The sequence below is a fragment of the Tamandua tetradactyla genome, chromosome 1 (assembly GCF_023851605.1).
Source record: "Tamandua tetradactyla isolate mTamTet1 chromosome 1, mTamTet1.pri, whole genome shotgun sequence".
NCBI lineage: Eukaryota > Metazoa > Chordata > Mammalia > Pilosa > Myrmecophagidae > Tamandua > Tamandua tetradactyla.
This window is the reverse complement of record NC_135327.1, coordinates 162,073,625-162,091,987: the sequence shown is the minus strand read 5'-3', so window position 1 is coordinate 162,091,987 and position 18,363 is coordinate 162,073,625. Positions and strand designations below refer to the sequence as shown.

Genomic DNA, 18,363 nt, shown 5'->3' with positions numbered 1-18,363 from the left:
GGACTCATCTGGACCAGGGACCCATCTGGAGGTTGTAGGTTTCTGAAAGTTACTCTAGTGCATGGAACTCTTAGGGAATCTTATATATAGCCCTAGGTGTTCTTTAGAATTGGCTGAAATGGTCCTGGTTGGGGGTTGGCAAGTTATGATGGGTAACAAGGTCTAACTGAAATTGCATAAGAGCAACCTCTACAGTAGCGTCTCGACTGCATTTGAAATCTCTGCCAGTGATACTTTATTAATTACACTTTTCCCCCCTTTTGGTCAGGATGAAATTGTTGATCCCATGGTGCCAGGTCTGGATTCATCCTTTGGAGTCATCTCCCACATCACCAGGGAGACTTTTACTCCTGGATGTCATGTCCCATGTGGGGGGAGGGCAATAATTTCACTTGCACAGTTGGGCTTACAGAGAGTGAGCCACATCTAAGCAACAAAAGAGGTCCTTCAGAAGTAACTCTTAGGCATGCCTATAGGTAGTATATGCTTCTCCATTACCTCAAGAGTAAGCCCCATGATTGAGGGCATGGCCTATTGATTTTGGTGTCCCTAAAGTTTGATACAGTATCAGAGGATTCCCTGAGGATAAGGTTTAATAGTTCCATATTCTTTCTCCCATCCCTCAGGGAACTTTCAAATACTTTTTGATAATATGCTTAATATACTCGAGGATGTACCCAGGCATTACAATAATCTACACAAGATTAAAGGGCCTCTTTCTTATTCTGTGCTCCCTGTGTTTCAATTGTTCAAATGAACTGTATAAATAGGTTGAATTAGATTATGCACTACAGAAAATCTCAGTTTGAGACCAAATAAACCTTTTTTCCATTGGTCTCAAAGAGTATGTGTGGTTCTAAAATATAGACACTGTCTTCCTACCCCTATGTTCTGAATTACTTTAACCCCAACCTGTTCAGCTTCATTCTTATCTCTAAATATCAGGTTATATATATATAACAGCCTTTCAAAATCCAGAAATAATAATCACCACTCCAGACTTAATGTGTCTGTTCTAAAAGCTTACAATCAAGACCCCTGTTTCCTTATAAGCATTTTCTAAAGGTGACCATACCATTCTTGTCCTTTTCTTTCTGGCTTATTTTGTCTCACCAAATGTCCCACATGTTCATTCACATCGTTGTATGCCTCATGACTTTGTTCTTTTTTGTAGCAGCACAACCTTCATTCATAAGTATACACCATTGTTGGCCAATCTACTTCTGCATCAGTGCATCCTCCAGCCATCTGCATTCATTGGGCATCAGGGATAGGGCCCAAAGTCCACAGTCTATCAACATTCTCAATTTTAGATAATTTCATTGTTCTCAAGAGAAAGAAACCCAATAAACACACCCTTGCCAAATAGGAAATCTAAACCTCCTCTTAACTCTTATCCTTCCCCCCATTATTTACCTTTGCTGTTAGTGTGGTAGTACTGATGGTTTCCTTTTGAACATAGTTCACAGCATGCAATGGCAGTTTTCCTCCTGTACCCTGGACTTAAATACTCTTTGTACAAGAATCATTTATTTGAAGTAATTCTCGCAAGAAGTAATTCATATTTCTAGTGTTAATCAGTGGGACACATAGGTCTATACAACCCCTTTCACTCTTGTTCATCTTCAATATGGTAATATTACTTATAAACCCACTAGAGAACCACCTTCCTGCCTGTCTATTCCCCTACATTGGAGTTAAACCTCATTAGCTAATGGTTCACCCATCTCTAGCTTCTATATATCTCTAAGTCCCCTATATTCTGTAATATAAGCCTCTGATTATATCTTTATGCTGGTCATAAAAGTGGAATCATATAGTATCCATCCTTTTGTGTCTGGATAATTTCACTCAGCATTATGTCCTCAAGGCTCATCCATTTTGTCATGTGCTTCAGGATGTCACTTTGTCTTACTGCTGCATAATATTCCATTGTATGTATATACTGCATTTTGTTGAGCCACTCATCTGTTATGGGGCATTTGGTTTGTTTCCATCTTTTGGTGATGGTGAATAATGTTGCTATGAACATCAGTGTGCAAATGTCTGTTTATGTCATTGCTTTCAGCTCTTCTGGGTATATACCAAGTAGTGTTATTGCTGGGTCATAGGGCAACTCGATATTAAGTTTCCTAAGAAACTGCCAAACAGTCTTCCATAGTGGCTGCACAATTATGCATTCCCACCAACAGTGCATAAGTGTCCCAGTTTCTCCACATCCTCTCCAACATTTATAGTTTCCTATTTGTTTAATAGCAGCCATTCATATAGGTGTGAGGTGGTATGTCATTGTAGTCTTGATCTGCATTTCCCTTATAGCCAATGAAAAGGAGCATCTTTTCATGTGCTTTTGAACCATCTGGATTTGCTCTTCAGAAAAATGCCTATTCATATCTTTAGCTCATTTTGTAATTGGGTTGTTTGTTCATTTTTTGTTGAGTTGTGTGATTTCTTTTCGTATATAGGAAATCAAACCTTTGTCTGATTTGTGATTTCCAAATATTTTCTCCCATTGAGTTGGCTGCCTCTTCTCCTTTTTGACAAAATCTCTTGAGGTTCAGAAGCATTTGATTTTGAGGAGTTCCCATTTATCTATTTTTTTTCTTTTGTTGCTTGTGCTTTGTGTGTAAAGTTTAAGAAGCTACCTCCTATGACTAGGTGTTGAAGATGTTTCCTTCATTTTCTTCTAGAAGCTTTAAAGTGTTAACTCTTATATTTAGGTGTTTGATCCATTTTGAGTTAGTTTTTGTGTAGGCTATAAGATAGGTGTCCTCTTTCATTCTTTGGGCTATTGATATACGGTTCTTCCATGCCCAATTATTGAAAAGACTATTTTATCCCAGTTTAGAGGATTTGGGGGCCTTGTCAAAAATCAATGAACCATTGATTTGGTGGTCTATTTCTGCACTCTTGATTCAATTCCATTGGTCAATGCTTCTGTCTTTGTGCCATATCATGCTGTTTTGACCAATGTGGCTTTGTGACAGGTTTTAAACTCAAAGTGTGTTAATATTCCCACTTTGTTCTTCTTTAGATGCTTTTAGCTATTTGGGGTCTCTTTCTCTTCCAGATGAATTTGGTAATTAGCATTTCCAAATCTTCAAAGTAGGTTGTTAGAATTTGATTGGTACTGTGGTGAATCTGCAGGTCAATTTGGGGAGAATTGATATCGTAACTATATTTAACCTCCCTATCCATGAGCAGGGAATGTCTTTCTACCTATTTAGATCTTCTCTTATTTCTTTTAGCAATGTTGTGTAGGTTTCTGTGTAAAAGTCCTTTACGTCCTCAGTTAAGTTCATTACTAAGTACTTGATTCTTTTACCTGCTATTTTGAATGGAATTTTTTCTTAACTGATTCCTCAGTTAGGTCATTACTTGTGTATAGAAATGTTACTGATTTTTGCACATTAATTTTTTATCCCACCACCTTGCTACATTTGTTTATTAGCTCAAGTAACTTTGCTGTAGATTTCTCAGGATCTTCTTAGTATCATGCCATCTGTAAATAATGAGAGTTTTACTTCTTCCTTTCCAATTTGGATTTTTTTTTTCCCTGTCCTGCCTGATTGGTCTGGCTAGAACTTCTAGCACAATGTTGAATAATAGTGGTGATGGTGGGCATCTTTTTCTTTTTCCTGATCTTAGGGGGAAAGCTTTCCTATCTCTTTCCATTGTGTATGATGCTGGCTGTTGGTTTTTCATATAGTCCCTTTATCATATTGAGGTAGTTACCTTTGATTCATATCTTTTGGAGTGTTTTTATCAGAAAAGGATGATGATTTTGTTGAATGCTTTTTTAGTGTCAATTGAGATGATCATGTGATTTTTTTCTTTCAATATGTTAAAGTGCTGTATTACATTAATTGGTTTTCTTGTTTTGAACCATCCTTGCATTCCTGGTATAAACCCCAGTTTGTCAAGGTTTATAATTCTTTTAAGGTGTTGTTGGATTTGATTTGCTAATATTTTATAGAGAATTTGTCCATCTATGTTCATTAGGGAATTGGCCTGTAGTTTTCCTTTCTTATAGTATCTTTACCTGGTTTTGGTATTAAAATGATATTAGTTTCATAAAATGAGTTAGGTAGAGTTCCTTTTTCTACAATTTTTTTGAAAAGTTTGAGCAGGAAAAGAAAAGTTAATTATGTTCATAGTGTTTGATAAAATTCTCTGTGAAACCATCTGGCCCTGGGCTTTTCTTTGTAGGAAGATTTTTGATGACTCATTGAATCTCTTTACTTGTGATTGGTTTGTAGAGATCTTTTATTTTTTCCTGAGTCAGTGTAGCCTGTTTTTATCTCCAGGAATTTGTCCATTTCATCTAAGTTGTCGAATCTGTTGGTGTATGGTTGCTCATAGTATCCTCTTATGAGTTCTTTTATTTCTTCAGGGTCTGTGGTAATGCAACCCTTCTCATGTCTGATTTTGTTTACTTGCATCCTCCCTCTTTTTTTCTTTATCAATCTTGCTTCTGGCCTATCAATTTTATTGATTTTCTCAATGAACCATTTTTTGGTTTTATTGATTCTTTCTATTGTCCTTTTGTTCTCCCATTCATTTTTCTTGGTTTTAATCCTTGTTATTTCTCTTCTTTTATTTGATTTGGTGTTAATTTACTGTTCTTTCTCAAGTTCCTCTAGGTGTGTTGTTATGTCCTCAATTTTTGCTTTTTCTTGTTTTTTAATATAGGCATTCAGAGCAATAAATTTCCCTCTCAGCACAGCCTTTGTCACATCCCATAAGTTCTGATAAGTTGTATTCTCATTTTCATTCATCTCCAGATAGCTACTGATTTCTCTAGCAATTTCTCCTTTGACCCACTGGTTGTTTAAGAGTGTTATTTAATCTCCATATACTTGTGAATGTTTTCATTCTTTGGTGGTTATTAAGATACAGCTTCATCCCATTGTGATCAGAGAAAGTGCTCTGAATAATTTCAATGTTTTTTACATTTATAAAGACCTGTCTTGTGCCTCAACATATTATCTATCTATCCTGGAAAATGTTACATGGCTACTAGAGCAGAATGTATATCCTTGTGCTTTGGGGTACATGACCTATATATGTCTGTTAGGTCTAATTCATTTACTAATTTATTTAACCTCTCTGTTTCCTTGTTGATCTTCTGTCTGCTTATTCTGTATAGAGGAGAGTGGTGTACTGAAGTCTCCTACTATTATTGAAACATCTATTGCTCCCTTCAGTTTTGCCAATGTCTTCTCATATACTTTGGAGCTCCTTGATTGGGAGCATAAACATTTATGATTGTTATATGTTCTTGGTGAATTGACCCTTTAATTGGTATATAATGTCCTTCTTTGTCTGTTATGATGTCTTTATATTTAAAGTCTATTTTGTCTGATATTAGTATAGCAACTCCTACTTTTGTTTGGTTACAACTTGCATGGGAAATCTTTTTCCATCCTTTCTCTTTCAATCTATTTGTATTACTGTGTCTCTTGTAAGCAGCATATAGCTGGATTATGTTTCTTAATCCGTTCTGCCAATCTGTATCTTTTAATTGGTAAATTTAGTCTGCTAACATTCAAAGTTATTACTGAAAAGGCATTTCTTGAATGCAACATCTTATTTTTTAATTTTATTTGTTAGATCTATATATTCTTTTCCCTCTTTCTCTTTCTATTTCTTAAATTACCATTAGTGGTACTCTTCAATTCTGTGCCCTCCTCCAGATCTCCCTCTCCTGGTAGAACTCCTTTTAGTATTTCTTGTAGGGTCAGTCTCTTATTGACAAATTCTTTCAGGACTTCATTTTCTGAAAAATGTAATCTCTCCCTCAGTTTTGAAGGACAATTTGGCTGCATACAGAATTATTGGCTGGAAGTCTTTCTCTTTCAGTATCTTGAATATATCATACCACTGCCTTCTCACCTCCATGGTGCTAGTTGAGTAGTCTGAATTCAGTCTTATTTGGTTTCCCTTGTATGTAGTCAATTGCTTTTTTCTTGCCACTTTTGGGATTTTCTGCTTCTCTTCAACATTTGACAGACTGATTAAATGTGTTTTGGGAAAGGCTTATTTGGATATATTCTGTATGGAGTTCATGGGGCTTCCTTGACTTGTATATTTATGTCCTTTATGAGGGTTGGGAAGTTTTCCCTCATTGTATCCTCAACTACTCTTTCTAGCCCTTTACTCCTCTCTTCTCCTTCTGGAGCAATGATTCTTATATTTGTGCACTTTGTTTTGTCTATCATTTCCCTGAGATCCAATTCAAATTTTTTCATCGTTTTTGCCATTTGCTGTTTTGAGTCTTCAAAGTCAGTTATCCTGGCCCTCTATATCACTTATTCTTTCTTCTGTCTCTTCAAATCTGGCATTGTGTGCCTCTGGTATGTTTTTTATTTGGTCAATAGAGTTTTTAATCTCTGTGATATCCACTATTTTTCTATTTATTCTTTAAAATTTCTCTTTATGCTCTTTTACTGTCTTCTTGATCTCCTTTATGTCATTTGCTATCCCACTTATTTTATTAAGTAGAGTTGTATGAACCTCTTTGATTAGCTGTTCCAATGTCTGTGTCTCCTCTGGAATTTTAATTTGGTCATTAGGCAGGATTATATCTGTCTGCATTGTGATATGCTTAGCATCTTCTGCTGTCTTCGTAACATGTGAATATCTTGGTTGATTTACCTTGGGAGTTGATTTCTTTCAGTAGTCTAAGGCCTTGTGTTTGCAGGCTGGTTATACAGCAGGGAGCAGGGCATGGGTGATTTGTTTCAGGGCAGGTATAGGTGCAGGTTGGGGATGTTACGCTGATGCTTGTGAACATGGGTGCCCAGTGGCCAGGGAAGATGTAGTTGTGCAGGTGCACCAATCTGGGTGGGTGTAACCCTCCTGTGCACTGGCCTAAGGCCAGGGACCCTTTATATGATGTGTAGAGCAGTGGCAGCAGGTTGGTGTTATGCTTTTGTGGATTGGGGACAAATGTGAACCAGCTGCACAGGTCAACACTTTCTCAAAGCTAGGAAGTATGGCTGAGGGTTGTATGTATGTGCGGTTCTAGGACTACTATAAACTGAGGTTCCCAGAGCTGAATGATGTGATTGGGGGCTCATGTGCATGTGTGGGTCTAGAAGTGCCATAAACTGAGGTGCAGAGCTCATGGGGGAGGGGCGGAATGAGGCTGTGCAACACTATGGGCAGGAAAGCAGGGGTAGCCTGGGTATGTAGGTTAGTGCCCACAGCCTTTATGTGCTGGCAAAAGCCTGCAGGGAAGAGGGAGGGGAGGTAGTGCTCAGGAGAGATGTAGGTATGGTGGGCTGGGCTGCACTTTGGGTGGGGGGGGGCAAGTATGTACACTGGGGCTGGTGGAGTCAGGGTACCTGAAGCATGGGGAATGAGAGTGGGTGATGAGGTTCAGGTGCATGGGGTATGGGATGAGTCACTGGTCATGTGGCTGCACTGGTGAGGGTAGCGTGCCCAAGGAACGCAGCCCAGCTTACTTCCTAGTCCCGGATTCCCATCGCGCACTCCTGTGGGCTCAGCACCTCCACACTAGGCTCCAGTTTTCTGCCTCTCAGTTCCTCGGCCTCTACAACTATGGCTGCCCTATGTGGTACAGAAGGCTCTCCCAGGTCAGCCACCCTCCCGAATCACCGCCTCAGTCACCCTCCTGTCCTTTCTCTAACTTTTCCATGGAGCAGGGCTAATCTCGAGCTATTCTATTTGGCCATCTTCCTGGAAGTCTTGACTAACTTTTTACTCTATGTATTTCTGTATTGTTTGAGTATTTTAAGAGGTATGTATTCATATATTACTTAAGTAATTGAAAGTGAATACATTTTAAAATGAGAGTGGATGCTGCATGTGGTTTTATTTCATTTTCTATAATTACAAAATTATATGCATGGACTTGTTTTCTTTTTCATTTTGTTTTTTTCCTCCCAGCCAATAACACCCATCTCTACGTGTTTATTTTGGCTATTGACCAAACTAGGGGAGAGTGAAAATGGACTTTAGTGTGATTTAAAATAGTTTTGTGGCTTTCAAAAGAATTTTGGATGGCTAAAACACAAAAGAAGAACATTCCCTGATTTCTAAAATATATATAAGAAAACAAAAGTTTGCTTCCCATGAATTGGTTAAAAAGACATTCTCAATATCTTTGTCAGAAAATTATGCCAGTTTCAATCTCAGTCCATCCACTTCCTGTCTAAATAGAAAACATGCAATGGTGCTTCTAAAAATGATGGAACTTTGCTTTAATTCCTCCTCTCAGTTCTAAAAACAATTCCAAGGAACCAAGGAAAACATATTATTTTAAAAGTGTAGTCCATTTTTCAAAGATGTTATTTCCTTCATCACATAATCTGAGGTTTCATGAGGTAGCCCATGTAATTTTTATTGCTAAGTATATGATCTGAGGTCAAAGTAGCTATAGTCAGTAGAAAACGCAGAGACTTAGCATGATTACATCCACTGATTCATTTAAATGGGCTGATATTGACTTTATTATATATCTAGGAAATGTGTGAAAACGTGTCCATGATTAAAGTATCTTGGTGAACTATTTTTTCAGAGGAACAGAATGAAAAGTGAAGAGAAGTTCCCGTTTAGTTTATTTCTTTAAATAGACTTACTGTTGAAATGTTGATTGCTAATTTGTGTCCATATTTATGTTTAGTTATGGAAAGGTCCAATTTTCTTTTTATGCACCTTGGTGTCTAGCCATAAGGTGGATAACCATATTTTTTCTTTTTTGCCTTAGAAGAGATGTTGGGATTTGAGATTGGGCCAAGAAAAGCTAAAGAGGCTAGGAAGTGCCTACAGATGGAGATGATTAGCATATTAAAAATAGGTCAGCCAGATTTTTTTTTTAAATCAGGAAGTAGACGGGTAAATACTCTTTCTGGCAAGACTATAGAAACTGTGTGGATAGAGGAAATGTGATTCAAACTCTGGTATGAGAATGCTATTTTACTTGATTCAGGTTTCAAAAGACTGAGGCAGGAGTTCCTTTTTCTGAAAACCATGCAGTTGGCGGTCTTTGTAGGGGCTTCCCTTGAAATTCTGCTCCAAGAGCACTGTTTTGAATTTTGTTTGTAAGTCTTAGAATGGAAGACGCTTGGTTTCAGAAGACACAGGATAAACATCTTGAACTCTATTGCTTTCCAAAGCATAGCAGCGGAAGTGGCATTCTGATACCACTTCCCATTGAAAGAGGATTATAGAAGAAGGCAGTAGGTGGAAACCATGGCACTAGAACAAAACAGCTCAGGCTCCTTTGATTGTTTTGCTAATCCTAAAGCAAAGGCCTGAGACCAATCTAGGATTCAGATTAATTGCCAGATAATTCACTGTGGTTTCCTGAAGTTCTCATTCATAGTCAGCCCTTCAAATCATATGATACACCCATACTCTGAAATCTACTCTTATTTAAAGTAGACTTAAAAAGCATCTTTTCTGGAGCAATGATTCTCAATGGGTGGTATGGGGATTGGTGACTGAATACAGAATTATCCATGTGGACAAGACATTTAGAACATTTAGTAAAAATGAACAGTTCTTCAATTTCCATAGTCATCTAAAAAAGTAGCTAGCCATCTCTGGAAGACTCTACTTGCCATGGATTTTATAATACAAAATGTTAACAGTTACTATATTACAAGTCTTCTTTTTTATTCTGCAGGTAATTAAATGCTAAAAAGTATAATGAAGAAAGGGATTATGGAATTTCCATAAAGGGCTCAAAAAATAGGACAGAAAATTATCAGTCTGGAATAATTTCATTGCTGACCTACTTACAGGAAAATTTAGACCAAAGGACTCTTGTCATCCTTCAGTGGCTCTAACTTTGTGATTAAATAGGCAGCTTCTCCTTCTGCCTATTTAATAGGTGTCAAGATTGGGCCTTGCATTTTTCACCTTGTGGGAGACAGCAGATACATTTTGTTCCTTTCCTATTCCATGTCACATTAAAAAATGAATAATTTTCTTCTCTTTTTGTTAGTCAACATAGTTTCCAAATATTCTGAAGTTAGAAATACCTTTCAAATTAAATATTCATAGAGCCACAATTCTTCCCACCCTAAAGACTTATCATCTTGGCAAGAGTAGCAACCTTCATCTGCCAGAGGAGGGGTTTGTTTTTCAACAACAGGAGCATGGAGAAACATGTGTGGAACTCAGGAGATCCACTTTGGTGCGTCTAGGTACTTCCTTTCCTTATTGTTACTCTAAATGGACATGTGCCAGAACCCCAACCGGAGAAAAGTCTGATTTCTAAGGTCTCGGACCCTTCAGGAATGATGGTTTTGGTTATACCACTAGGAAATTCACCAAGATCTACTGAGGTGATAGATAAGGGGGAGAAAAATCAAGAATGGATAGTGGAAATGGGAGAGGGTGAGTACAAGTTGCTATTTTGAGCCCAACTGCATTAAAAGTTGCTCTAGTACATCTCACTAACTTCCTTCTTCCATGTTTCCTCTCAAGGACAAACCCACAGGAAACATGAAGGAGCTGCTTTCAAAACCTGTGTGTAGAGGTAAATCTGTATAGAACAAGGGTAGCCTGTAGCAGCCATGGAAATCCATTGCTCAGGTCCCCCTAAAGAGAACCTGCTTTGGGGAACGTATTTGACTGACAGCCCAGCTGCTGCATCTCTGGATCCACCACCACATTCGCACTGTGTCCACACTTCCCTCAGTGAAAGCTTGATGTGTGTATGGGATGCAGGATCTCTCTAACAGGAAATGCTAACTTGAGGACTGCCATCAACCAGGCTAAAACTTAGAATTGCATTGCAGTCTGATTTTTCTGCCCAGTCTTCCTCTGTTGCTGCCCTTCTTTTCTGCTCACAGGTGTAATACTAGATTAGCAGCCAAAAGGTTCACCCTCCTTATTCCTGATTCTTCCTCTATTCTTCTCAGGCATTCCCCCCATTTAGTTTCTTGCATGTATAATCTGTTATCAGCTTCCAGACTAAAGAGGACCTCTGAGGATCTAGCAAAATAAAGGAAGTCTATTCTCACCTAGGCACATTGTCATGAAATTGCAGAATATTAGGAAAAAAGAAAAGATCTTTCTGCCGGTTTGAAGCTGTTATGTAGCCCCAAGAAAGGCCATATTTTTTCTATGCATCCCTGTGGGTGCAGATCTATTGTAGATGGGACTTTTGATTAGGTTGTTTCAATTGAGATATCAACCACTCAATTTGAGGGGGTCTTAATCCTTTACTGATTAATCCTTTACTGAAGTCTTTTATGAGAGGAGCTTGGAGAGAGAGCTCACAAAGAGAGGAAAGCCCACAGAAACAAAAAAGGACACACAGAAGCTAAAGCAACAGAACCCAGAGAGAAGGACCAGTAGAAACTGGCCATACGCCTTCCCAGTTGACAGAGGGGCCCCAGATGCCAGCAGCCTGTCTTCAGAGAAGGTATCATTCTCTTGATGCATTAACTGGGAAATTTTCATGACCTTAGAACTAAATTTGCAAGCTAATAAATTCCCATTGTAAAGGCCAACCTTTACATCTCTGCATCAATTGATGCAGAGAAGGCATTTGACAAAATTCAACATCCTTTCCTGTTGAAAACACTTCAAAGGATAGGAATACAAGGGAACTTCCTCAAAATGATAAAGGGGATATATGAAAAACCCACAGCTAATATCATCCTCAATGGGGAAAAACTGAAAACTTTCCCCCTAAGATCAGGATCAAGACAAGGATGTCCACTATCACCACTGTTATTCAACATTGTGTTGGAAGTTCTAGCCAGAGCAATTAGACGAGAAAAAGAAATACGAGGCATCAAAATTGGAAAGGAAGAAGTAAAACTATCACTGTTTGCAGATATGATACGATACTATATTTCGAAAACTCTGAAAAATCCACAGCAAAGCTACTAGAGCTAATAAACGAGTACAGCAAAGTGGCAGGTTACAATATCAACGTTCAAAAATCTGTAGTGTTTCTATACACTAGTAATGAACAATCTGAGGGGAAAATCAAGAAATGAATTCCATTTACAATTGCAACTAAAAGAATAAAATACTTAAGAATAAAAAAAAAAAAAGTCCAACCCATTTTGTATATAGCATTCTAGCACCTTTAGCAAATGGAAACAATCTTAAAAGCTTTCAAAGAGGATATAAAAAAAGTCACATATAAAAACCATGAGTTACACATAAAAATCAGAATATCTTTGGACTTCTCAACAATTCGGAAATTTGAAAATAATGAAGCAATAAGATAAATGAGTGAGAGTCAAGTATTAAAATAGAATAGAGGCATTTTTGGTTATTCAAATTCTCTAAATGAGTTACCCCTTTCTTAGAAAGCTGTTGGAGGATGTGTGCCACCAAAATGAGGGAAGAAATTTAAAAAAAAAGGAATAAAAAGATGACCAAATTCAGATTCAGCATTTCCTATTCAGAAGAGGAGTTAAAGGAATTGTAGCAAAGGGTCATTCCAAAGCAATAGTGGTGCAGCAGCACCCAGAATAGAATAAGAGGATGTAAAGAGATTTCCAGGAAAAAGGTGGAATAGATATGTCATCTGTTGGTTTTGCTTGTGAAAATATAAGATTTAGAAAGATTTTATAGATTCACAGAAGTCTTTGGAAAGAAATATAGACAAAGTCATGGAGAAAAATAAATAAGTGAAAAACAAGGCAATTGCTAATCCCAAAAAAAAGCAAGAGATTTTTCAAGGAAGGAAATATAATCATGTATACTTTTAGGTTTAGTAGAAACAAATACATACGTATTATGATAATGTAAAATTCAGGGTGCAAAAAGTGAAGAAACTAGATTTTCATCTTGAAAATCAATTAACTAATATATAATAGTGTCTAAAATATCTAAAACTATATTCAGATATGACAGCATTAGAATATAATTTACAAAAACAAAGGCAAGTATCTGAAAAAAAACTGCTAATGAATTTGACATACTTTATAGGAGATCAGATTCAGAGTAGGGGAAAAATGGAAGCAAGGAATAGCTGTTTTCTAATATGCCTTAATTGGCTTTTTAAACTATCTGCATGTTTTTAAATTTCATAAAATTGAAAATTTTTAATTAAAAAAATAAGAAACAACAATAAAAATACAGTTATATGTTTTTCTGTAATGGCTTAGGGGCAAGTCTTATTCTGGTTCAGTTTCCCAAATGTGAAATGTAATTAGATTAGCACTCCCCAGTCCACTTCTCATATTAAAATTTTAGCTCTGGGAATTATATCAAAATGAGAAGTAGGCCCACTTGGAACTTGGCATGATTTGTTTGATTGAGAAATGTGTCATATTATTAACCATCCAAAATATATTTTCTTTTAGAACTACTTAAATTTTGACAAGGAAAAAGAACATTGGAAAAGCATTATTTTCTTAAATTCCTATCAAAAAGCTTACCTCTTAAATAGCATTAAAATGGCTGCCAAAGTAAAAAAAAAAAAAGTCACAAGGAAAATGGCACTGCACTGAGTTCTTGGATACATTATTGTGCTTCTTGAGAAGTGTCCTTTAGCAAATGGACAGAATAGCTCTGGCTAGTTGAGGGATATTCCTTCTTGCTTCATTTCGATGATCCTATGACAGAAAGATAAAAGAGATATCTTCAAATATCAACTAATCTGCCAGCCAATTATCTTATGGTATCAAGTTTTGGAAGATACAGTTTACAAAGAAAAGAAATACTGGCTTAATTCTCCAAACTATTGAAAACTTTGAAACTTGGAACTTAATTTTGCTTATGTTTAAAGTGTTTTTAACTTTTTCTTTTGAGTGTTGCGATGATTAAGCTAATGTGTTGACTTGGCTAGGTTATGGTATCCAGTTGTTTGGAGGAGGCAATTGAAGGGGCAAAAATCAAGACTACTTGTAACGTTTGTTGGCTTCCTTGCTGTGAATAGTGTAGGAGTTGAAAACTAGTCATAAAAACTGCAAATTGGTTAAACCAAGACTATTTGATTTTTAACTAAAATATTAAGAAGAATTTTAACCATTATGATTATTTTAATATATATTTTGTTATAGGTGCTAATTTTTATTTTTTTCTACAAAGTAGAATTTAAGCAAAAACCGTAGGTGAAGAAAGGCACAGTGTCCTTCATCTAACGAAGAAAAACATTGCATGGACTTCCCCATATGTTCCTACAGTTTCTCTATCTGACAGCTGCCCATTGAAGTGATACAATATTCACGTCCATTCATCATGCAAACAACCCAGCACCTCCTGCCTCCCATTTCTTTGCGATCTGTCCCATAACAACAATAGTAAAGCTATTAATCTTCCAAAATTAATTTGGATTACAAATCCCAATAGATTTACTTTTTTCTTTATAAGAAATTCCACTTTAATAACAAAGGAGAAAACATATGACAAAGTGATCATGGAAACCAATTAGCATTCAGAAAATTTGTTGAGTTCTGTGTTCTTCTGGCACTTCTTGGATAATGTCTGATCTTGAATCTTGAGGTATATGGTCCACCTTCGTCCTTTCATCCTACACACTCACCACAGGGAAGGTCCTCAGGGACTAACTCTTTTTTTAGATGCTATTTCTTCTTCTATTACCTGTCATCAGGGAGCAAAAGCATCAACAACATGCGCACTGGTTCCTGATTCTACATGGAATGAACAGTAATGTAGAGTCTTACCAGGAGCCAAAAAATAAATTATAGTGCTACGTGGTTTGGAAAGGGAATACTCCAATGTCAGTGAAGGCTAAGGAATAAAAGTGTAATGAAACTGCCAAATACAAGAAGTGTTTTTAAACCTCTCCATGTGTTAAGAAGCCAGGCAATATAAAAGGGAGACAAAAGGGAAACATCAAGAAAGTGCGTGAAATGAGAGAGTTGAAGTTTTAAGGGGTCCGATTCTAAAATTCTATAATTCAACCATATGCTCTCCTATTTTCTAGCTTTAGCATTAAGTTAGATGGGAAGGAAACTGAGTCCTAAATGTTGCAGGGTTATTATTTGCAAGCCATTTAAACTGTCTGTGCAGATGATTAAGGTGGAAGTCCCTGGCCAGAAACAAAGACCCATGTGAATTCCATAGTAATAGGAAGTAAATCAAAGTGCTATTGCTATTGCCCTCAAAAAAGGGGAGAAGGGTAGATGGAGGGTAGATAGAGAGGTAGTAACAGCCTGAGAACATAAGAAATAAGCAAATTTGTGATTTAAATAACCTAGGGTTAAATAATCATCCATAGTTAACACTGAGCAAATGCTTTAATAAAGACTTGCACTTTGCTAAAAATGCTGTGGCTATTCACTCATTTTATGAATGGGTGGCAATATTGTCCTCAATTGAGAGGTAAACATCATCCTCAGCTTGCAAAATACACATTGTTAGAGTGGAGCTAAGAGTTAAAGGTCCTTCCTCTCTGCCTATAGGGCATTTATGCAGGAGAAGCACTCTAAACTAACAGGGAGCCCTAATACAGGCCAAACTGATTGCTTAATGTAAGGCGTTCAAATAATCCATGGAAGTGTGCAAAGGGTGTTTCATTTTCAATGAGCAGCCTATAACTTCAAATGAATCTTGAGGTGTTGGCTAGTAACTGAGTACCAGTAAGGGAATGCCATCACCAAATGTCCTGGCTCTGGGGTGCCCACAGCAGCTGGAGGGCAATGTTCTTAGGCTGTTCCCTCTCAAGGGGCTGTACTTTATGAAGCAGAAAGTGCTTGTATGATGCCTCCTGTGAATGGCACAGTAAGGACAGTGGGCAAATCAGCCTGAGAAGGGCATAACATTATAACGGTTAGGGCAGTAGCTCAAAATAATAGAAGAAACCTTGGGAGAATAAAAGAAAATAAATGATAGGGAAGCAGTGACAGGAAAGTGTTAGTGACCTTGCAAGGAAGAAAACTATAAAAACAAAGTAAAAATTGAAGAACTTCTAGGAGATAGGAAGTGAAATCGTGAGAATCCAAGGATTTCTTTAATTTTGTTTTTCTCCTATGTCTACAGGTAACCGTTACCTGGAACAAATACAACTCATGGGATGAGAGCATACAGCACTGTCCTATGTATTTAGTAGAATTAGTTCCTTTCCTAAACTTGCATGAAAATGGGAAATGTGCGGACACCACAGACAATTTAAGTTCATAAACTGCTGCCTCACTATTAAAATGTTCAGTTCTATGTAGTATACAAAATTCTGAATTTGAATGAAAGTTGAGATCTCTACTTTCCCATGGAGTATGGCCAGCTTCTTCTCTCTGCTCCCCCAGTGCATCTGTTCCTCCTCTGTTCCTCACAGTGTGGAAGTTTCTGACCCTTCTAGGGATGCTTGGCAGAAGAACAGCAGTTCTTTGACTGGTCAAATGGGGGCAGCACTACCTGAGCTTGGCTGAAGCTTAGAGCTGGTCCTTAGAGTTGATTCTACTGAGAGATATTTTAGTGGGTTATTCTGAAAGCCCACCCAATTATTTGGATCTAGGTGGGTCTATCTCTAGGCTACTTGTTCACATGCTTTCTTTAGCCCCTAAGAATCTGGCAAGATGGCCAATCTATTTCTGCAGCCCTCTTGGGTAGGACCTAGGATGATTCTGCACCCAAGCTCTCTCACTCATACACCTCTCACCCAAACACTCACATGCTCTTTGCTCCACTGAACTCTGGGGTTGCTGGTGGACCTTAAGGCAACCACCTTTACTTCAGCTTTTCTGTTGTAGCTATCCAGCCAGGTTTCCCAGGTTCCATTAAGCTGAAAGTATAAAATAAAATTGTAGCCTATTTTTATAACCAAATTATGACGGCAGAGCCCCAACTAATTCACTGACTAGCAATTAGCTCATCTCTAAGTATCCTGTAAGTTATTTTTGGGTGTTCTCCAAAAGGGTGCCGCACATGTATCACAAACTAGTCTATAACTACATGGTGTCTGCATTTTCCTTCCTTTCCTATTCTGGCTTATAATTTTCCACCTTCTCTGCCTACAGATTTAACAAGTGTCACATCATTGCTGGGTTCCAAGGTGGAGGAAATGGCCTCCTCTACAATTCTATGCCTCATTTGTTTACCAAGGATCTGAAATGACTCTTCTTTCCCAGAAATTAACTTTTGGCCATCTCGTACTTCCCAGAAATCCACCAAATCACTCCTAAAAAAACAGCTATTTTTCTGACCACAGCCACTTCTCTGAAGTTTGGACAGTCCAACCCAGTCTAAGGGCCAGAACAACTCCCATCCTTAACTCCCCACAACCACAGACACCCCATCTCAAATTCTTTCCTTCTCCACCCTCATGTCCCAGTACAAAACAGAAACCTCTGTGCATATTTTTGGATGGACAGGATGTGGAAACAGCAGTTTCACTTGTAACTTTTGGCCAAAGCTCTGCTGGTTAAGGACATCCAATATTATCTTTCTTTTACTTCCTTAACTCAGTATCTATTCAGGATAAAAGCAAGGTGCGTGACAAGGTATATAGTCTGCTACTAATAGAGGAAAACATATAAATATGTACAGGTTTATAAATGCAAAGAATGTTTCCAAGATTCACACACTAGAAATTAATAACAGCACTTGCTTCTAGGACAAGACCTGGAGTGACTGGGATAGTGAAGGGAAGACTTACTTGTCACTGTATTTCATTTTTACCTTGTGAATATTTTACATGGGCATGCAATCCCTAATCAAAATGAATTTTTAAAATTTTCTCTCAATTTCACATATTTCTAAATATAAAATATAAAAAATTTCACATAATTTTAAAAATTGTATTTCTACATTTTTGATAACTCCGTTGAGAAGGAACTTTCAGTAACAAAAAAAAACTGAAAATATTTCCCTTTTCTATGTGTGTGATCACATTTTTCAAAAAATAAACCTTCTATTCTACCAAGTACTGTTTTAAAGTTTTCCCTCTTTTCTAGTGGTCTGACAGAAGTATATACTCTTTCAGCAAATATGTTGCTTAGGAATTTAGACAGTGACAAAGTGCAAATGGTGTCTGACTTATTTACTTGTTCTTGGTATTCTTGGTAATATGGATTCAACGTCCCCTGCTACACTCCCAATGTTTTTTCAAAAGAGCAAATATTGAGAGTTTCAAAACCAGAAGCAGAGATTTCTACATTATTCCATTTTTAATTTAACAGTTTTAAGTTTGTGTACAGTATATCTGGAGTGTGCTTAAACTTTCAATGAATAAATGTATCATTTGTTCATTTTTCTCTCAGACTTTGTTTACACGAAAGCATGAAGAATATTTTGTAAGTAAAAATGGAGACAACAATTCAATGTCTTTAAGCAGTCAAATCTTTTCACTTGCAATGAATTATAATGTGGTTTTTCCAGATATGTATCAAATGGAGGGATGCAGGTTTTCGAAATATAAGTCAGTACTTAAGGACTAATACACTCAAAGTATGTGATGAT

At 37.2% G+C, this 18,363-nt stretch overlaps 1 long non-coding RNA gene across 1 annotated transcript in view; it reads right to left on the bottom strand.

The window, feature by feature from the left end:
- LOC143687118 (uncharacterized) overlaps nucleotides 1–18,363 on the bottom strand; it is a 120,283-nt gene that overhangs the window by 22,726 nt on the left and 79,194 nt on the right. The window contains exon 2 of the long non-coding RNA XR_013177436.1: nucleotides 13,383–13,559. This is a non-coding gene — a long non-coding RNA (uncharacterized LOC143687118). The remainder of the gene's footprint in view (nucleotides 1–13,382; nucleotides 13,560–18,363) is intronic.